Below are 23056 nucleotides of genomic sequence, written 5' to 3'. Positions count from 1 at the left end.
TTAAAAATTATACACATCTTCTCTGACATCAATCTCTTCACTACTACAAAATACTTGTGATTGTTCACTGTCTTTAACATCATGTCTTCCCAGTTTTTCAAACTAGATCATTCCATATCTGAACTTTTTATGTGCCTACTCTATACTAACCTATTTTACTTGTGATTTGCATTTTCCTGTATGGTACTGTGATATCTCAAAAATATGTCCAGAATCCAAATTTTTCTCACCTTTGAAAATTCAAAAGGCTTTGTAGCTCTAATAATCTGATTATTAATGGAGGTGGGTTTGTAGCCTTGGATTAAAAATATCTTCTTAAGATAGGTTAAATATTCAGCCCCGTCTGTTGAGCTGGAACAGATACAATTACCTTATTTGCAGACTACGAGACACACTTTTTTATTCCAAAATTTTGCAGGAAAGTGGTGGTGCGTCCAGATGCACCTTAGATTGGCTGTGGAGGGGCGGCTGAGGAGTGGGTCACAGGAGGCAGGAGCTGGCTGCTGCAGCTAACACGTGTGCCCACTGTTAAAGGAAATAAATATTCACTGCTCCCCACGCCCATAGTTCCTCCCTACTCTATGCATTGAAGCCTCCACTATGAGAGGTGGGCGGGACTATGGGAGTGGAGAGCAGTTAAAATTCATCTTCTTTAATAAATGGGACACTGTTAGCTGCATCCACCGACTTCCTGCCACGGATGGGTGATCATGTGTGCCTGCTATTAAAGTGAATGAATATTCACTTCTCCCTACGCTCAATCAGTTCCCCCCCTAGGGTGCCATTTTAACCACCATGGATGTGGAATCCGTATATTCTAACATACCACAAGAAGAGACCAGTGAATGAGAACCCTTCTGAGTCTGTATTTAAACTCACAAGATTTATCCTCCAGTTTACCAACCCTTAGTCTACTTCCATTACATCGATGACTAGTCTATTGCATACAGCCAAGCCTTCAGATATAATCATATCTGTTTAAGCCCAACAGACAGAAATGAACATTTAACCCATCTTAAAAAGACATTTTTTAAACAAAGGATAACATCTCCATTGATAATCAGATCATTAGTGCCACAAGGATCCCTAGAAGTTGACTTCAATATGGAGAAAATTAAGAAAATAATCATTAACCCTTGTGACCTACAGCCCAAATCTTGAAGTGCTGAGAAAAACTACTAGAAAACTTCACCATATCTTTCACAAGAATGACTGATTTAAGATCACATTCAAAGACCTTCCCTTGCTATTCTACAGTCAACCTCCAAATTAAAGAAATATTGTGATTAGTAGCTCAGTGTCATCTATTACACCAAAAGGAACTTTTCCTTGCAATGTAAAGAGCAGTGAAACCTGTACTCATGTTAAGACCACAGACAGCTTGCTTTGCAACATCAATTATTTTATTTTTTCTAGCCATTAAAAGGTATCATAACTACAAGAATATTATTTTGATTCTCCTACTGAATGATGACTGCAGACAGTTGCCTCTTTTAATTTACTGAACACAAGGAAAACAGGAGCATCCCTCTGCAGAGCTCTCCACTTTCTTTTGTTCCTTGCCTGTTTCATCCACTTAAGCCTGATAAAGAACCAAAACAATTATGGGAAATGTGTTTTTCTTTGCACATTATTAAACTGAAAGGCAAGCGTTTATGAATAGTACCCAAACCCAAACTGTGATAAGATTAAGAACTAACCCTTTGTTAAGCTGGAAGATTATGTCCCTGTCTTGTGAGACTATCTAGTATCCTGCTGTCCTTAATATCAAAAGATTAGCATTTATGTGTTATTTAGTCTACAATCTTCAATTATACACAGATCCTTCCACCAGTTTTGCTGCATATGTTCCACACAGATTATCCGTCCCCAGATGCATAACTTAACACATCCTTTTTGAATGTAATGAACTAAGAGGATTTCCAAACACTTAGTTTGATTTTTTTTCTCCAGTGCCATTGAGTTGGATGCACCAAATTCACTAAATAATTGCAATTCACAAAACCCTTCTAACATAAATAAGTAATACAATTGTGTAGGCTGACCAAGTTAGAAGCTAAATTAGAGCACAACTACAAGCTAAAAATGTGTAGGTCAAATTTTTTAGTGTGAAGCTGCAAATATGTTGCAGAGAAGGAGGAAGAATTCTTTTTCTTCCTCCCAAGAAAAATATTTTTTTTGTAATTCTTTATTTAATTTTAACATAAACAAGAGAAAAGACTTACATCTGTAAATCTTGAAAATAAGACTTATGAAGAACATATTATTGAGTACCATTAACAACAAGTGTTACATTTCGAAAAAGTACTACTGTTGAGAAAAATGCAGAATAAATGTCAAGCAAGTAAACAACAATAACCTTATTCAGATGCAGACAAAAGATATACTATAAGACCAGCACTGCAGATCCGTACAGAATCTCCCGGTCACATAAGGCTACTTTCATACTGGTGTCGGCACGGGGCCGTCGCCATGCGTCGGCCTGATGTGCCGACGGACAGTGTGACTATTTTGCACAATGGGGGCAGCGGATGCATTATTAAAACGCATCCGCTGCCCCATTGTGAGGTGCGGAGAGGCGGGGGCGGAGTTCCGGCCGCGCATGCGCGGTCGGAAAAGACGGTCTCGACGCTGCAAAAAACATTACAAGCAACGTTTTTTGCTGGCGACGGACCGACGTGACACGACGCAACCATCGCAAGACGGTTGTGACGTGTGGAAATGCGTCGCACTGCGTCGCTAATGTAAGTCTATGGCGAAAAAACGCATCCTGCAAGCACTTTTGCAGGATGCGTTTTACTCCAAAACGATGCATTGCGACGGAGGAGAAAAAACAATAGTGTGTAATTACCCTTAGATGATGAGACAGTGGGACTAATAAAAATAGACAATATCTTAGAGGAAAGGGCATACGGCCTATCAAGAGGTCAATCAAATAGACTGACTAGAGAATCCAGTCCTGGTGTGAGCTCAAACACTGTGACACATGGTTGAGAAAAATGAGGCTAAAAACTGCCAAAGGAGAGTAAAAGACAAGACACTGTAAATAGGACAGAGGCATCTGATAATATTCTAGGAAGGTGTATGGGAATTGCTTGAAAAGAGATGCCAGGTTTTTTGAAACTTTTTGTGTGTACGAGATTCCCAACTGGTCAGTTCCTCCATCCTGTGAATATCCTGTACTTTAATGAACCAGTCATTCAAGGTGGGGGGGAGATGATTTTCTCCAATGTAATGATATCAGGTGTTTTGCTGCAGCCAACAAGAGTCATGTTTCTTCGGCTTATACTCTTTTGAGGGGAGTGAAAGCAATATTTCTTGGGGTGTTAGATCTCGTTTAATTAGGCATAAATGGCAGAGATAGGTGTTTATATCTGACCAATATTTTGAGATAATTGGGCACTGCCAGAAAATATGAGCTAGGGAACCCACCGAATTTGAACACCTCCAGCAGAGAGGTGAAACAATCAAACCTAGGTGAAACAATCTTTCTGGGGTTCTATACCATCGTGAGAGAATTTTAAATGCATTCTCCTGCAGTAAGATGCATCTTGAAAGCCCATGTGAGTTATTCAGGACTTGTTTTGCTTCCTGAGAAGATAAGGAAAAAATTAGCTCTGTTTCCCATGAGAATAGATAAAGTGGTTTAAGTTGGGTAGGGGGGAGTAACAAGGTTTGCGTACATTTTAGAGACAAGTTTGGGAATTGAGGCTGACTAGAAATTCCAGCCAAAGCCAGTTAGGGTTATGTTTTAGTTCAGTCCTGAATTTCATCATAATATGGCAAACATGGTGTTTTTGGAGAAAGTCACAGTGGCGTTTTTTTGCCTACGCTCGGCCAAGCTTCAGTGCAGGGGATCTGATTAGAGAGAAGATGAGAGATTGTTAGGTTAGGCAGGGAATCCCAGAGACCAAAGGCATCCTCATAGCTAGGGTCTGTTAACCATGGGATAATTTTTAGTGGGATGTTGTCCAGAAATAGACAGTGAGGAAACTCATTTGGTATAAGGGATCATCTGATGGCTAAGGTATTAAAAGTTATTGCATCAAGCATTTGAGGAGGGGGGATAAGAGAGGACCAATGATAAATCTCTGCATTTTTCCCCAACAGGTTAAACTCTAGGTTAGAGTTGAAAAAGATTTTTTTTTTCAATATCTCACTCAAAAAGCAAATTCCAAGCTTCATGTGTGCTCCTAAAGAAACTGCTAGATAATGAAGTCAAGACAGCACTGAATAAAACAGGAAATTTATCATTTGTGGTACAAGTGTGAATGTGGCAGAGTACTTCACACTTGCTGACTGAGCCCATTAAATTATTTCCAACTGTCTATGTTTAGACAGGTGACCATATTCCTAGGTGCATAGAAAGATCGTTAATACGATCTTGAAATGCACATAAAATATAGTTTACACAAATCACATTGTTAGATAATTTGTCTTCATTCCTTTAAAAAAAACTACATGTAAGCGATACAGATGAGCAGATCCTTTGACATTTGAATTTGCTGACTTCCCAAATTCTTACCCAAAAATTTGACTTGCGCAAATCTCAATACTCGAAAGCTTGTAGTTGTTCATGAAATACACATGGAGAAGAAGAGAGAAAGAATCTTGCTGACCATAAAAGCTTACACTTTACAGGAGAAAAAGAGGACTCTGCTGATTATAATAGTTTACACACTACATGAAAGAGAGAGTTTGAGAGGACCTTGCTGACAATAAGAACTTAGACTCTACAGGAGAGAGAAAGAACCCTGCTGACCATAAAAGCTTACACTCTACAGGAAGAGAGAAACGGAGGACCATGCTGACCATAAGAGCTTACATGTAAGGGTACCGTCTCACAGTGGCACTTTTGTCGCTACGACGGCACGATCCGTGACGTTCCAGCCATATCCATACTATATCGCTGTGTCTGACACGCAGCAGCGATCAGGGACCCCACTGAGAATCGTACGTCGTAGCAGATCGTTTGGAACTTTCTTTCGTCGCTGGATGTCCCGCTGTCATCGCTGGATCGGTGTGTGTGACACCGATCCAGCGATGCGTTCGCTTGTAACCAGGGTAAACATCAGGTTACTAAGCACAGGGCCGCGCTTAGTAACCCGATGTTTACCCTGGTTACCCGGGGACTTCGGCATCGTTGGTCGCTGGAGAGCTGTCTGTGTGACAGCTCTCCAGCGACCACACAATGACTTACCAATGATCACGGCCAGGTCGTATCGCTGGTCGTGATCGTTGGTAAATCATTTTGTGTAACGGTACCCTTACTCTACAGAAGAGAGAGAGGACCCTGCTGATAATAACATCTTACACTCTGCATGAAAGAGAGAGCAAATAAGGACCCTGCTGACCATAATAACAGACTGTACAGGAGAAAGAGACCTAATGATTCTGGATATGGAAAACCACTCTACCGTACAAACTGGGCTCTGCAGGAAGCACTGATCTGTGATGGCCCAAGTATTGACCACCACTATGCAAGGTATGATAATGCATAAGACCTTATAGCTTCAGAACATTGTGGAAAGGTCAGTGCAATAGCGCAAAATGATAGTAGCCTGTTCTCTAATTAGTCAGCAGTGTGGAAAATGGTGCCGGGCAAGTTTTTTCCTTTTTTTTATGCAAATCAAATTTTAGGAAATCTGATGATCGATTCTCTTATATCTAATAAGTGGCTTTCAAATTCCTTATTTTCCCCAGTCTGTTTCCCTGACTTCAATTACTTTGATATCGGAACAAACTCTTTTGGAGTAATGATGCTAGCAGTGAAGGAGTCAGCTCCTACTTTTTTTTCTGAGTGTTCTGTTTATCAGAAGGAACTTCTGAAGAAGATTTGAATGGCTGCCACTGGCTTCAGTATAATATTGATTTATTTCTACAAGCACCCTGTCCCCACAGTATGATGAATCATAGAATCATAGAATCATAGAATCTTAGATTTGGAAGGGTCATCTGGTCCAACCCCCTGCTCAAAGCAGGATTCACTAAATCATCCCAGACAGATGTCTGTCTAGCCTCTGTTTGAAGATTTCCATTGCAGGAGAACTCAGCACCTCTCGTGGCAGCCTGTTCCATTCATTGATCACCCTGTCAAAAAGTTTTTTCTAATATCTAATCTGTGTCTCCTCCCATTCAGTTTCATCACATTGCTTCTAGTCTTTCCTTGGGCAAATGATAATAAAGATAATCCTTCTACATGAAGGATGATGCTGCCACCATGTTTTACTATAGGCATTGTGTTCTTGTGCTGAGCTATGTTGGTTTTGCGCCAAACATAGCATTTACCTTGGTGGTCAAAAACATCAATTTTGGTCTCATCTGACCACAACACCTTCTCCATACATGTGAGTAGTGTTCAACATGTCTTTTAACAAACTCAAAACGAGCCATACAATTTTTGTGTGTAAGAAAAGTTTTTTTTTCCTGCCCATTCTTCCATAAAGGGCACCTCTATGGAGTGTACGGCTTATTGTGGTCATATGGACAGATTCTCCAGTCTCTTCTTGGGAACTCTGCAGCTCCATCAGGGTTACTGTTATGATCCTAGTGGCAAGGATCGCAGGTCGGACTAGCTAAGTAACTGAACAGACTACTAGCTCTGGGGAAGTGGTAACTAGATTGACCGCAACCTGATCCTATCCTCAAACAACTATAGGCAGCCGTGGAACGTTACCTAAAAAATCCTAGACGTCTCGTCACGGCCTGAGAAACTGACTATTCCTGAAGGGAAAGTAAGTCCTCCCTTGCCTCAGTGGAAGACCCCAAAGATATAGAATAGCCCCCCACAAATATTAACGGTGAGTTAAGGGGAAAGCACAAATGCAGAGATGAAATCAGATTTAGCAAATGAGGCCCGCTAATACTAGATAGCAGAAAATAGGAAGGAAACTGTGCGGTCAATAAAAAACCCTATTCAAAATATCCACGCAGAGATTGCTCGAGCCCCCGCACCAACTAACGGTGCGGGGGAAGCAACTCCGTACCCCAGAGCTTACCAGCAAAAATAAATCACATGTTAGCAAGCTGGACTAGACTCATCATACACAGAAATCATATTGCAGGCAGATGAGCAAAAAATATTCAAACAGAACTTAGGTTATCCTGAAGAGGCAGAAAACGAGATAATCAGGAGTAATCAGAATAGCACTGAATACATTGACAGCCGGCAACAAGTGGAAGTGAAGCAGAGCTAAATAGGAGCCTCCCTGGTGAATAACGAGGCAGCTGATCCAGCAGACCCGCAGGATAATAAACCAAACCTCCAGGGGGAGCCAAAAAACCAAAGTCACACTATACCATCTGTGACCACAAGAGGGAGCCTGAAAACGGAGTTCACAACAGGTTACCTTTAGTCTCTATGCAGCCTCTCTGATTAATGCTCTTCTTGCCCGGGCTGACAATTTTGGTAGATGGCCCTCTCTTGGCAGGTTTGTTGTGGTACCATGTTCTTTCCAATTGATAATAATGGATTTAATGGTGCTTCAGGAGATCATCAGAGATTGAGATTTTTTTTATAACCCAACCATGAATTGTACTTCTCAACAGCTTTGTCCCTGACTTGTTTGGAGAACTCCTTGGTCTTCATGGTGTTGTTTGGTTAGTGTTGCCTCTTAATGGTGTTGCAGCCTCTGTAGCCTCTCAGAAGCGGTATGTACAGTATATACTGACAGACCATGTAACACTTAGATTGCACACAAGTGGACTTCCTTTCACTAAAGTGTGTGACTTATAAAGGTACCGTATTTTTAAGGCTATAAGATACATCAGACCATAAGATGCACATAGGTTTTAACAGGAGGGGAAAAAAAATTGAAGCAAGAAAGTGGTCATGATACAGTGTAATGGAGTAGGGGGGATCTGCTGCTGACACTGTTATAGGGATAATGTCCCCCAATTCTGTACTAATATCCCCCATCCTGATATATATAATCCCCATCATGGCATATATGTCCCCACCCAGGTATATATGTTCCCCATACCGGGTATACATGGTCCCCATCCCCATCCTGGTATCCATGGCCTCCATTCAGATCCTGGTATCCATGGCCACTTTCCACACTCTGGTATACATGGCCCCTCTTCCTATCCCGGTATACATGGTTCCCATCCCCATCCTGGTAAACATGGCCCCCGACATGGTGCACACATACAAAAAAAATGATTTGACTCACCTTTCTTCCTTTCCCTCACACCTGTGTTAATGCCACCAGCTGATTTCAATGTGTAACAGCGCATGACATCACTGCCATGCACCCTCACATGCCGAGATCAGATGCCCGAATATTCACAACTCGTCACGCCCGGGACTATGGGCCTGGGGAGCAGTGAATGTTCATTCTATTTAATAGCAGCTTCCTGCAGTGGCTGGATGATCATCTGTGCCTGTTATTAAAGAAAATAAATATTCACAGCTCCCCACTCTGATGGCGTGGAGAGCAGTGAATATTCATTCTCTTTAATAGCGGGCAACGTGATCGCCCAGCCGCTGTAGGAAGCCGGTGGCTGTGGCTAACAGTGTGCCCGCTATTAAGTAGAATGAGTATTCACTGCTCCCCACACTCATAGTCCCTACCACCTCTCGGTGCCGGCTTCAATGAATAGAGAAGGGATGGACTATGGGTGTGGAGAGCAGTTAATATTCATGTTCTTTAGCAGTGGGCACAGTGCTAGCTGAAGCTGCCGGCTCCTGCCTCCTGTGTAACCATCGCTGCTGCCCCCCCACTCACCCACAACCAGACTATCAGAAAAGGTACACCTGGACTATAAGAATTTTTTTGACCATAAAATTTAACTTATGTTTATATTTTTCTCACTACACCAACTTAGACTATTTAGTACTGATGCATCACACACAAATCAGATTACACAAATATTTAAGCACAGGTTGTAATGTAACAAAATATATATAAATCCTAGGGGGTGAATACATTCACAATTCACTCTATCTATCTATCTATCTATCTATCTATCTATCTATCTATTAGTCTTGACATCTTTCACACATAAAACTATAATTTCTTGAATGCATTTTATTCAAGAACAGCATTCGGATGGCACATGGATAGCAAATGGATGGTACACACATACACATAGATGGTCAACAGAATACCACATCAATAGTAATAACGTACCGTCTCACACCTAAGTTTTTTAATCGGACATGTAAAACGGGCCTTAGCCTGCTAAAGACAATTGTAGTGGAAAAAAACAGCGGAGGACTGAAATGCTGACCATTTCACTGCCAGCATCAGTACTCAATTGTAATATCAATGCAGCTGAAGGCAGGCAAATAGAGTGGGGAAAAGCAGGGCCACTTGCATTTTTACAGGAATAAAGACAATCCAATAATAATATGATTTACAAATTTACGCAACTTTTTATGGTGGACAAATTTATTTGATTAAAAACCCAAAACATTTAGTTACTCTCTAAAGGAGAAGGCTTCAAAAAGGTGCTCTATATAACAATCTAAAATCTTTTTAGCAAAGTTTTCAGTTTTCAATGAGTGCATGTTTTAATGAAGCAGCTTCAACTTTTTTTGCATTTGATTTACTACTAATCTTTGAATGAAACAATATGAATTTCAAAATGTTTTCTGCTTTATGGTACCATAAACTTTCTTTTTTTTTAAGTTAAGGAAATTAATGTCAATGTTTTACAGTACGGATAGCAGTTAATCTCTCAGAGACTGTGCTTTTGATACTATTTTATATTTGCAATGAATCTAGTATGACAGCAGGATGAAATGCTCATACTCATCTGCGTTTAAATAGGATGAGCGCAATCAGATAAAAAATCGGATTGTACTGCGACCATTGTTATTCAATGATTATGTGTTCATCTGCGATTTTTTTCTCGGCTCAAATCGAAATGAAAAAAAAATCACATCATAGCAACATAGTACCATAGTTAGCAAGGCCAAAAAAAGACATTGTCCATCCAGTTAAGCATATATTCCATCAAAATAAATCCCCAGATCTATGTCCTTCTAAAGAACCTAATAACTGTAAGATACAATATTGTTACACTCCAGGAAGACATCCAGGCCTCTCTTGAACCCCTCGACTGAGTTCGCCATCACCACTTCCTCAGGCAAAAAATTCCAGAGTCTCACTGCCCTAACAGTAAATAATCCTCTTTTATGTTGGTGCAAAAACCTTCTCTCCTCCAGATGCAGAGAATGCCCCCTTGTGACCGTCACCTTCCTTGCTATAAACAGATCCTCGTAGGGATTTGTAACAGAGGCAGTATAATACTCTCATCATGTGATGATGAGACCTCATTTAATGCATTCCATAATCCTGTTTGCCTTGGCAGCCTCTGCCTGGCACTGGCTGCTCCAGTTAAGTTTATCATTAATTAGGATCCCCAAGTCCTTCTCCCTGTCAAATTTACCCAGTGGTTACCCATTCAGTGTGTAATGGTGATAGTGATTCCTTCTTCCCATGTGTATAACTTTACATTTATCATTGTTAAACTGCATCTGCCACCTCTCGGCCCAAGTTTCCAAGATATCCAGATCCATCCGTAGCAGAATACTATCTTCTTGACTGCTTTACATAGTTTTGTACTATTCCGTCCGAGGTCAGGAAGGGGTTACAGTTTACACCAGTCACAGGCAGCGGTTCTCACGGTAACTTCTGTGTGAGCCAGCCTGTGAACTGCTTTAACCTTAAATATCAGCCCGCGGCTGTCTGTTTAGCCTTTGCTGGTTATTACAAACCACCCCACGTCAAATTTTTCTGGGTCTTCCTTTTGGTATAACCAAGCTGCACAGACAGCTGGGAGCTGTTATTAATATGCTGCGAAGATCCATGGATAGTGCCCTCTTCCCAGAATAATAACTTTAGCCCCCAGCTGTCTGCTCTTTTTGAGCTGGTTAGTAAAAATAAGGGGGATCCCACACATTTTTTTTAAATTATTTAATAGATTTTAAAAGGCTAAACATGAAAGGAAATAAAGGGTGCTAGTTTATTATATGTAGGGTGATTGTGACATTAAATATCTACATGACATCTAAACTTTTCTATCTATCTTTCTAGCTATCTATCTATCTATCTATCTATCTATCCATCTCTATAGATAAGATTGCTTTAATACTTAGAAAACTAGCTTTAAATGACAGACATTGACAGTATGTAAAAGCTAATGTTAAAAACACATTGCATACGCATGTCATATGGATCTTATACGGGTGCTACGTGATAAAAAACGCATTGTACTCACATGACACTCGCATGACACTTGTCCTAATTTTCAGGAACAACATCGCAGTGATTTTATTTACACTGATGAGTGCGAGCTATAAGGCTGTGAGCAGGAGCCAAGTGTCATGCTACTGTGCTCTGATCCTCTCGCACAGTTGCGGAGGAGGCGGAGAAAGTAATTTCTCCATCTCCCCCGCTGCCAGTGTCGGCGTATCTCTCACCAGACTTGGATGATATCTGAGTGCTGTGTGCTGTGTCACTCGCAACCATAGACTTATGTGGGGGCAAATGAGCCAAGACTCAGCCGAGTCTCGGAGCCAATTGTAGCATGCTGTGATTGTTCTCTCATGCCAATTTGGCATGAGAAGATAATCGTAGATGTGAGCTGCCCCATAGAGTAACACTAGGCCAAGTGCTGTGCATTGTTTTATTGCATAGCACTTGGCCGTATTGTACGGTAGTGTGACTCAGCCTAAAGCTGCAATTCAAAATCTGTCCTTAGTGAGTGTGTATTAGCGCTGTAGTTCAAATTCTTAGATTTTCCAAAAGATATTTCCTTCTCTAGCCTAATCTAATGTGCCATTCTTATTTCTGCTAGTCTAATCCTTCTGGGACTGTTTAACTTTTCGTTCTACAGTAAATATATTTTATTTGAGCAGTGCCCATCACAGTAAAATATGACCTGTTGCATTCTTTCAGCTTCCAGCAGGTTTCATCTGTCTGAAATAAAAAAAAAATAGACTTGTGTTTATGAATTTTGGCTTATTTTATGTCATATTTATATCTTATGCAGCATTATTTTCATTTATATTTGTGACAGATGTATCCTATTGTGTCATCATTTGTTAAAGGGAACCTGTCACCTGAATTTGGCAGGACCAGTTTTGGGTCATATGGGCGGGGTTTTCGGGTGTTTGATTCAGCCTTTCCTTACCCGCTGGCTGCATGCTGGCCGCAATATTGGATTGAAGTTCATTCTCTGTCCTCCTGAGTACACGCCAGCGCAAAGCAATATTGCCTTGTGCAGGCATGTACTACGGAGGACAGAGAATAAACTTCTATCCAATATTGCGGCCAGCATGCAGCCAGCGAGTAAGGAAAGGGTGAATCAAACACCCGAAAACCCCGCCCATATGACTCAAAACTGGTCCCGCCAAATTCAGGTGACAGGTTCCCTTTAAATTTGTTGCATTTTCTAATAGACCGCAGCTATTCTACTTTAAATTTCTTTTTCTTTTCATTTGTACAATATTAATAAAAGGACAATTTCAAATAAATGAATTTTCTTTTGTTTATCTTGTGGCTTACATTTGATGTCAGCCTGCTCGTAGAATTCTGATGCTGTCTTGTGTCTGACCTTTTGAAACGCACATTTTGTAAAAACAAAACCCAGATACATTTGCCCTCAGCAACCATCAAATCTACTATATGCACTGAATGGATGAACATGCACCTACACAAAAAAATGTGCAGGACACATTCTTAAACGAAAAGAAAGTACTTTTTTCATGTAAATCTACAATAATAAAAACCATACCAGACAAAACTTACACAAGACAACAATGTGGGTAAACCTAAAAAAGTGCAAACTCTCTGTACATGCTCTATAATCGAAAGTGGACATTCAAGATGCATATAAAAGACAGTAGGCAAGTTTTGCCAAATGGCTCAAACCAGCGAAACTTGTCATGATTACGCTACCATGTAATGATTGATCCATACTGCTATAATAGTCTCCTTATCAGGGAGTATTGTAAATCTCTCCTTTGCATGTAGTGTTGGGGTATTGCAGTACGTAGAACAGTTCAAGTTGTGTCCTGTGGAGCAAAATAAAAGTAACAAAAAAAATATATAGATGAAAAAAAATATAAATCTGTATCACCACACCCTTCCTTTCTTACACTTAAAATGAAGACATTAAGGCTGTGTGCACACTTTTAGGAATTTTTGCGTTTTTTTCGCTATAAAACCGCGAAAAAAAAGTATACATTAAGCATCCTATTTTTCTAATGCATTCTGCATTTTGTGTGCACATGCTCGCATTCCGGAAAAAAATGCAGCATGTTCATTAAAGTGCGGAATTGTGCTGATTCTGCACACATAGGAATTCATTGATCCCCTTACTTCCCACATGGGGCTATGCCTACCATGCGGGACGTAAGTGGATCATGTGCGGATGGTACCCAAGGTGGAGGAGAGGAGACTCTCCTCCAGGCCCTGGGAACTATATAATTGTTAAAAAAAAGAATTAAAATAAAAAATCTTGATATTCTTATCTTCCGGTGTCCTGCGCAGCTTTCCCGCTTCTCGCGACGCTCAGGTCCCAGTAATGCATTGCGAAAATCACCTGTGATGACGTAGCAGTCTCCCGAGACCGTACGTCATCTGGGGTCATGCCACAAATTTTAACTCCTGCTGTTTCCTCCTCTGAGACCGGTGTCCTGGTCTTCCTGAATCAAAGTGTTAGGGCTAGCGGAATGCACCAAATAATTAGAAAGATGGAATAAGGTGCCTTCGCAGCCCGGGGTCCTCTGTGCAGAGATTGAACCTGCTGCTGAGTAATGACGGACTATATGGCGGTATAATGTGGATACACACACAGGTTAGCTTCATCCGGTATGAAGGAAGCGAACCCTGTTGCGTCACAGGGCCGTGGTACCGCACAAAGGGCGCAAGCAAGGAGTCACAGAACTCTGTCCCAAGACTCAGGGAAAGAGCTCCTCTAGACCTCTTGTGCTCGACAGTGCTACTGGGGAGTCAGAGTTTAACAGAAATAATAATTGAGTGCACAAGAGTGCGTGCAGTGCCGCTCTGGTGGACGCCACTAACCACCCAGACTTGGGCCAGGAAAGCGCTCTATTAGCGCATGGCACTGCACTGGCGGTAACTGCAATGAGACGCTGTATCGTGTGCTAGGTGTGCAGGTAGCACTGTCAGGCGCTAGATAGCATCCACCATTCGCGAGCAGTCAACAACACTAGGAAGGGGATGATCAATGAGCGACAGTCACATCTCAACACACACACGTTATAAAGTATACACTATCGCATGGCTGAGCAGCCATGCTAACCTTTTATAGCAGCAGTGCTACGGGACCTTCCAGATGGTCCAATAGGAGCTGCAACAGGACCCGAGCATATGACCCGTGACCTTCAATAGGAGGTCATCCCGTGAGCATGCTCAGTATGGGAAAAACAGGACTTGGTCCCAGAAAGACCTGCTAGCTGCTGACCAGTGCTAGCTGCAAAGGCAGAGCCTGGAAGGGCAGCAGTAACCAGTCGCACAGTATCAGCTTGTGCCAGATGCTGGGACCGACATCTCCTCTGAGCAGGCTCCACTGCGGCTGGAGAAGAATGCGAGACCGCAGCAGAGATGGTTCGAGATTACTCCTGTGCAGAGGCAGGAACTCGAACACCTAACACCAAGATGGCCAATGCTATGGTGTGATAGAGCAAAATAGTGGGTCTAAACCATTCCTTCACTGCCTTTCCTATGCTGTGGAGGCATAGATCAGAGTTGCAACTCCTCTGTATGCCACCACTGCAGCCATCTTGGATGTTTGAGGACTGGAACACCAATAGCAAGAGGGAGTGGGAGACAAATGAAGAGCCAAATGTAGGGTGAATAGGAGACAAATATATATTTACTTTTTAGTTTCAGGGTGGATGTTCGCTTTAAAACTATGGATGACACATAGTTTTATTTAGAATTGTAGCAAAACAAATTATCTTGTTGCCTTTAATATACAGTGTTAAGGTTGTCGGAACACACCGAGTATATATATATATATATATATATATATATATATTAATAGGTGTGTTCGCAACCCGGGGTCCACCGTGCAGGAGAGGAGCCTGCTGCTGGCAAATGGCGGCGCTATATGGCGGAATACGCAAACTCTGTTATCTCCACAGATTCGCTAGAAACAAGATGCTGTGCCCTGTTAACCTCACAGGTACACAGCTACCAAATAGAGCAAATCTGTGTTCATGCAGTCAGAGAAACAGGCAAACAACTCCTCACTGGAGGTGCCGGTATTCTAGCGGTTTATTTTAGCCAAGGCCCTGAATACACACATACAAGCTCCTCACCGGAGGTGCCGGTATTCTAGGGGCTTATTTCAGCCAAACCCTAACCACATCCAGACATGACCACACTGGCGCTGAGCTCATAGACTTTGGTTTGATACTAGCGCATAGCCGTGCGGCCATGCGAACCTTTTATAGCTGTATCAGACAAGGACTTTCCAAGTGGTCCAATAGGAGCTGCTACAGGGCCTGAGTGTGTGATCCCCGACCTCCAATGAGAGGTCCTCCCATGAGCATGCTCAGTGTGTGCAAAGCAGGACGTAGTCCCAGAAAATCCTGCACAACGCTGACCAGTGCTGGCTACAAAAACAGAACCTGGAAAGGCAGCAGTAACCATTTGCACAGTATCAGGCTGAACGAGACCTTGGGACTGATGTCTCCGCTGAGCAGTCTCCACTGCGGCTGAAGCACAATGGGAGACCGCAGCAGACATGGCTCAAGATTCCCCCTGTGCAGCGGCAGGAACTCGACTCCTAACATACAGTGCCTTGAAAAAGTATTCATATCCTGTGAAATTTTTCACATTGCACCGACTAACTGAAGCATATTATATTGAGATTTTTTGTGATATACCAACGCAAAGTAGCAAGTATTTTTGAAGGGTAAAGCAAATGAGCTGACCAGTCCATAGATCTATCCTGGGTAATCTAAAGGTCTGGATAGCATTAAATTATTTTTAAAAAAGATGATCCCATGGGAGTAACTAGATCTTATATCGATACATTAGTTTAACAGCTTTGCCTTGGCTTGTAGCTGTGAGCTGATGCATTTTACACTGGTTTTCCGAAAAAGGATATGTTTTACCACATTTTAATTTAGTGCATTATTATTTTAATGTATTGAATTTAGTAAAAGCTCAGATTTACTTTTAACCAAGAAACTGTAGGAGAGATCAGCGCAAATAGTGTCTTATCCGAGAAATACAGGAAATTTTGCACTCAGATAAAACTCACCTGTCTGTTAAAAACGCATAAAATGTACAAAATCAGCTGCAAGAAATCCACGGGTCAGCAAGTTACCATCAAACATCGGACTGAAACGGGAGTTAGTGGACAAATTCTGGGCTGCCGACAGAATTGAGACGTATATCACAGTATGGTATAGTAAGGCCTCTTTCACACATCAGTTTTTTGCCGTCAGTCACAATCCGTGGGCTCGACGAACCCATCGCAGATTGTGAAAAACTGATGCGGCAGATTGTGAAAAACTTATGCGACAGATTCGTTTTTTCAATGGATCTGACTAGCGGATCTGGCTAATTGGATCCTAAATAAATCAGCATGCTCAGTTAAAAAAAAAAAATCCGTCGCCGGATTCTGTCATTTGACGGATCTGGCGCCCATAGGCTTCTATTCGAGCAAACGATGTACACAAAATACGTTACTTTTTCCGTCGTCTCCGGCCACCGGACAAACAATTTTTGACGGATCTGGCAAATGACGGATGAAACGTGAGGCAATCCGTCGCTAAAACAAGTCTATGAGAAAAAAAAAGGATCCGGCGGCATCAGTCACTGGATCCATTTTTTTTTAATTCGATGGATTGTGACTGATAACAAAAAACTGATGTGTGAAAGGGACCTTAGGTGGTGGATTATTTCAACGCATTTCAAAGTATATAACTTCAGGAAAAACCACATGTATATCAATGCATATTATATGTATTGTATGTACTATATATAAGTGTGTTAGAAGAGTAATAATACTTCATCTATTGAACAACATAGTTTCCTTTACTGGGAATAATCGACATGCTCCACCGCTGCTGCTGTGAAGAAGGGGGTAAGAAACATCCCCGGGGAAGAGAGACGGGCCGGGGGAGAGGGGAGACAAACCGGTGGGGGTGACAGGAGACAGACCGGTGGGAGTGACCCGAGTATAAGCCGAGAGGGGCACTTTCAGCCTAAAAAGATGGGCTGAAAATCTCGGCTTATACTTGAGTATATACAGTATATACTTAGTAGAAATGGCATATTTGAAGAAGGGGTACGTTAAGCTGTGCACAGGACCTCACAGGCTATCGATTCTTCCATTCTGGCTACAATACAGTAGAAGAAGAGGAAATAACATAAATCTTTTTCTGTGTGATGTATATAGAATTTAACAGAGAAATACAGTAGAAGCCTTACACACCTCTACAGCAGCGTTATTATTAGTTTTGCATAATGTAGTCAAAATTATCAGGATATAGAATGTTTGAATGGTCAATGGTTCTCCAGAGAATGGTACAGCACTTACAGGCTTGAATAGCATAGGTGAAAGGAGCGGAGTTATGAAAATAATGGTTTTCATTTTTTTCTTTTGCTGTTACAGTTAAGAGAAAAAGTGAAGCAGACAGTGGTTCATCCAGTATAAGCCCCCTTCAAATAATAACGGAACTTATTTTTTTAATAAAATACATTTTTTGTTAAGGGGAATAGAGTGAGCGATGGCTAAAGAGACAAAAATATAGTAATTGAAAATTGTATTTGTATTCATATCTGCATGGATCTGGATTATTGCTTCCTCTTTACATATACTAAACAAAACAGACATATTTAGAGAAGCATTAAGAATTTAATGTAATTGGTTTTTCACCAACATAAGACCTATTTGTCATGACAGAGAATTTGTACCTCAGAAAGGAAGCATCAAAGTTCACTGAACAATAGGAAACCACTTGACTGCTTTGGAATGTGCGTTTAGAGTTTTTAATAGTCTGGATATTTTGTAGAATTTCAGTATAAAAAACAATGCGTAAATGGAATTTCTGATAAAGTAAAGCCTACTTAATGGAAAACATTAACATCCTTTTATTTTTATGTTTCCTTTTTCCATTCTAAGCGGAGAGAGGTGATTTTAGGGTAGCCAGTGTACAGTGGTTAACTAAGTGTGATTTTTAGGCTTAAAGCGAAACTGTCAGCAGAATTTTGCTAAGTAAACTACAGGCATTGTCAGATTGGCAGTGTTAAACTGGTTAAAATGATACCTGGGGTGAAGAAATCCATTTTGTAGCTCTTGCGTAATCAGTGCTAGACGTTTTCAGTTAATGATATGCGGGAGTGGACTGTAGGCAGAGTCTTATCTTCCTGCTCTAAGCCAGAGAAACAAAGGAGAGACAGACAGTGGCTCGGTGGTTAGCACTGCAATCTTGCAGCGCTGGAGTTCTAGGTTCAAATCCCACCAAGGATGACATTTGCAAGGAGTTCGCATGTTCTCTCGATGTTTGTCTGGGTTTCCTCTGGGTTCTCTCCAGTTTCCTCCCACATTCCAAAGATAGGGAATTTAGCTTGTGAGCCCCAATGGAGACAGAGATGATAATGTATGCAAAGCGCTATGGAATATGATAGTGCTATATAAGCAAAGCCTAAAAATAATAAAAGCTAGACAGTTCTTTCATTGGTTTCTCTGGCTCAGAGCAGGAATATAAGACTCTGCTTACAGTGCGACCTCTAAACAACATGCAAAAAGTCAGAGGAACAGAAAAACACCAGGTTAAACATCATAATCAGGGTCTATTTTGATATCTTTACAATGAGCCCTATCACTAATGATTAACATTTCAGCATTTGTCTTTCAAAAGCGGAATGCAAAATGAAAAGCGTGCTGTGATTGGTTACTATGGATAATAAAAACTTTTTTTTAGATAGTTTTATAACTTTCCCTCTAGTTCTTATGCTAATTATGCAAATTGACTCTAGGAAAAGAACTAGAACTCTAGAACTCTCTTGCCACCTATTGGAAGGTAGCAATCCTACATGTCAATACTGACCTGTTGTGAATTCCGTCTGGGCTCCCTCTGGTGGCCTTTAGCGATACTGCGGGTCTGTAGCAGGGCTCAGTTGCCTCATTTCCTGCTATGACTGGTTGACTGGTCCCTATTTAATTCCACCTGGACCTTCACTTGTTGCCTGCTGTCGGTGTATTCAGTCCTGATTTTGTGCTCTCCTGGATATTCCTTGTGACCTGTCTCCTGCCGGAGAAGCTAAGTTTGTTTGCTCATTATTTCCTTGAAAATGTTTCTCAGTATTTAATGAGTTCAGTCCAGCTTGCTTTTATGTGATTTTTTGCTGGCTGGTTAGTTCTGGGGTGCAGAGTGTGCCCCTCACATCGTGAGTCGGTGTGGGGGTTCTTGCATTCTCTGCGTGGTTTATTTTTGATAGTTTTTGTACTGACCGCACAGACTCCTATCTATTTTCTGTCTATCTAGTATTAGCGGGCCTCATTTGCTTAACCTGTTTCATTTCTACGTTTGTCTTTTCCCCTTAACTCACCGTTATTATTTGTGGGGGCTATCTATAACTTTGGGGTTATTTCTCTGAGGCAAGTGAGGTCTTTGCTTTCTCTCTAGGGGTAGTCAGTTTCTCAGGCTGTGAACGTGGCGTCTAGGATTTTAGGAACGCTCCACGGCTGCCTTTAGTGTTGTTGGATAGGATCAGAATTGCGGTCAGTATAGCTGCTACATCCCCAGAACTTGTCCTATATTCTGGTCATATGTGTCAGGTCAGTTTTGAGGTCCTACCACCGGACCATAAAACTGACCCTTTAACGAGTCTTGTCACATGACTTAGGATAATAGCCAAACCAGAATCTCCAATTTGGAGACACTGTGTTTCGGGGTACTGACCCTCATCAGTGCAAAGTGGAGATCTGATTTGGCTGTGTGAGAGGCGTCCGACCGATATCCAAGAAGTATCGTTTCTCCTTGTGGAAATTGACATGCTAAGCATGCCGAAATGAGGAGACTTAAAGCCGCAATTCTCCTCTGGGAAATATGCTAATTATGCAAATTGTATCTTCAGAGAGGAAGAGAAGTTGAACTCTAGTGCCATCTATTGGAAGGTAGCAATCCTACACATCTCCACTTGGAAGGTAGCAATCCTACAAATCTCCACTTTGCACTGACAAGAGGCAGTACCCCAAAACACAGTGTCTGCAAATTGAGATTCTGGTTTGGCTATTATCCTAAGCCATGTGACAACTCTCGTTAAAAGGTCAACATTGACTTGTAGGATTGTTACCTTCCAATAGGTGGCACTAGAGTTCTAGTTCTCTTCCTCTCTGAAGAGACAATTTGCATAATTAGCATATTTCCCAGAGGAGCATTACGACTTTAAGTCTCCTCATCTCAGCATGCTTAGCATGTCAATCTCCGCAAAGAGAAACAATATTTCTTGGACCTCTAGTTCTTAGAAATTTGTACAAATGATTGTCCTAGGTAAGAATGCCTATTTTTTCATCGATCAATGCAGTACGTACAAAAATGAACACTATAATCTTAAGTAAAGACACTCAGAGCTAGAGAACGTAATCTGTAATGGCTTTTTTACTCTAAAGCAGACCAAATACAAAATACCTCCTAATATTCCTTGAAAAGTTTCAACACAATGAATAAAGTACAATTGATTTTTACTCATATATGCCAGATGCTCTCACCAACACATCAAGCTCTTTGTGTCTAAAAAATATATTTTTGTTTAATATTTACATGATGTAGCTTGATATAAAAGTATAGAATCTATATAATCATCTAAGGGGTACTTCCGTCTGTTTGTCTGTCTGTAACGGAAATCCCACGTTTCTGATTGTTCGCGGCCGGCCGGTCGCGACCAATCAGCGACAGGCTTAGTCCAGCCACCAATTGGCCCCTCCCTAGTCTCCTCAAGTCAGTACCCCCTCCCTACTTCCCTCCAGTCAGTGCCAGTGTGTCGCCCCATCCCGGACCAACTTTTTACTATTGATGCTGCCTATGTAGCATCAATAGTAAAGATATAATGTTAAAAGTAATTAATAATATAAAAAATTGAGCTATTCTCACTTTCCGCCGTCCACTGATGCACGCAATGCTGCCGCCAGCTTCCGTTCCCAGTGATGCATTGCGAAATTATCCAGATGACTTAGCGGTCTTGCCTGTGTTATATACTATGTGGGCTGTGCTATATATTACGTGGGCTGTGTTATATATTACGTGGGCTGTGTTATATACTACGTGGCTACTATATACTACGTGGCTGTCTGTGTTATGTGGGCTGTGCTATATACTATGTGGCTGCTACATACTATGTGGCTGCTATATACTACGTGGCTGTGCTATATACTACATGACTGCTATATACTACATGGCTATCTGTGTTATATACTACGTGGCTGTGTTATATACTACGTGGCTGTGCTATATACTACGCGGCTGTGCTAAGCGCGATGTACATACATGCATACATATTCTAGAATACCCAATGCGTTAGAATCAGGCCACCATCTAGTATAAAATAAGTGTAATAAGCAGATATAGATGATATCACAATTGCGAAAGGGGTTGCCTTGCTTTAGAAAACACGTTTTCATACATTATTAAAAAATTTGGAGTTTAATAGAATGATCCTGAAATTTTGAGTTTTTCATAGAGTGATCCTGTTCAGGATCCTCATCTCTTGGCAAGAATGAAAAGAAGCATCTAAATCCATTTATAGCATGTGAAAAATCTGTCCAGCATTACAAAGGCAAGCCAATAGATTGAATGGACACTTGGTAATGCTTAAATTGCCCTCGGGTGGTGCTGCGGGAAGTCGAATACTTACTACTTGGTTTGTCTGCTGATTAAAGCTGCTTGGCTGATTAATAAATGTTGGATGCTTAATAAATAAGTTATTGTTAAGGAATATATATATATTTATAAAGTATTGTTCAACCTGCAGTACATTTTGACCCCTCTTAGCTGAAATTCTAGATTTACCTCTGGCTGTAAGATAAAATTCAAAACCTGGTTTTGACTACAGATGGCCCTAAAGAAAAAGTATTTTTTCCTTTTGGAGGATAGTTCTATTGGCTACTGAAAAAAACACAAAACATTTCTATAACCAGTGCTTATTACTAGGAGACAGTCTTACGGTACAGCAGGTCTCAGTCGTAGTTGTATTTTGCAATCCAGGTTTATAATTGCGCAGTGGTTAGCACAGCAGCCTTGCAGCGCTGGAGTCCTGGGTTCAAACCCCACCAAGGACAACATCTGCAAAGAGTTTGTATGTTCTCTCCGTGTTTGTGTGGGTTTCCTCCGGGTACTCCGGTTTCCTCCCACATTCCAAAGACATACTGATAGGGAACCTAGATTGTGAGCCCCAACAGGGACAGCGATGATAATGTGTGCAACCTGTAAAGCGCTGCGGAATATGTTAGCGATATATAAAAATAAAGATTATTATTATTATTTATTATTATAATTTTACCTAGCTTACAAAATCAAGACTCTACTTTCTGATAAAAGTATATTATTATTTTCTATGAACTACACTTAAAAGATGAATCCCTTTGGGAACAGGACATTGTATTAGTTTACCAATATCATTTTATTTGGATGACAAATAGCAGAAATATTGGAGCTTCAAATAAATATGCATTTTAATTAAAATTATGGTAAGCTAGTACTGGTAAATTTGATTTGTCTCTTTTTATTATATTAGTTAGCGTAGAACCTAATTTGTTTTCCTGACTTGCACCTATTTATTTTACACTCTCACATTTCAATTATTTTTGAACACAGGGCATAATTGTTTTAGTTTCAACCTTGGTCAGATTATTGTTTGCCCGAACAAGTACATTGGTCCAGCTTGTGAAGCTAAAAATTTTATCGGGAAGTTTACAACTGAATAAGATATACAGTTGAAACCAGAAGTTTACATACACTATATAAAAAGATAAAAAGACACATATGCATGTTTTTCTTAATATCTGAAATTAAATCAGAATAAACCTTTCCCATTTTAGGTCAATTAGAATTACCATA

The 23056-nt window shown here is 40.9% G+C and overlaps 1 protein-coding gene and 1 long non-coding RNA gene across 5 annotated transcripts in view; one reads left to right on the top strand and one right to left on the bottom strand.

Annotated features, from left to right (window-relative positions):
- The window catches only part of SPOCK3 (SPARC (osteonectin), cwcv and kazal like domains proteoglycan 3), a 524762-nt gene that overhangs the window by 50364 nt on the left and 451342 nt on the right, over nucleotides 1–23056 (top strand). The window lies entirely within an intron of this gene.
- Nucleotides 1–23056, bottom strand: part of LOC143792954 (uncharacterized) — a 69456-nt gene that overhangs the window by 6930 nt on the left and 39470 nt on the right. For both annotated transcript variants that reach the window (XR_013220008.1, XR_013220007.1), the window contains exon 2: nucleotides 11893–11930. This is a non-coding gene — a long non-coding RNA (uncharacterized LOC143792954). The remainder of the gene's footprint in view (nucleotides 1–11892; nucleotides 11931–23056) is intronic.

This window comes from Ranitomeya variabilis, chromosome 1, assembly GCF_051348905.1.
Source record: "Ranitomeya variabilis isolate aRanVar5 chromosome 1, aRanVar5.hap1, whole genome shotgun sequence".
Lineage (NCBI taxonomy): Eukaryota > Metazoa > Chordata > Amphibia > Anura > Dendrobatidae > Ranitomeya > Ranitomeya variabilis.
Note: the sequence above shows the minus strand (reverse complement) of the source record. Positions and strands in the feature narration are given on the sequence as shown.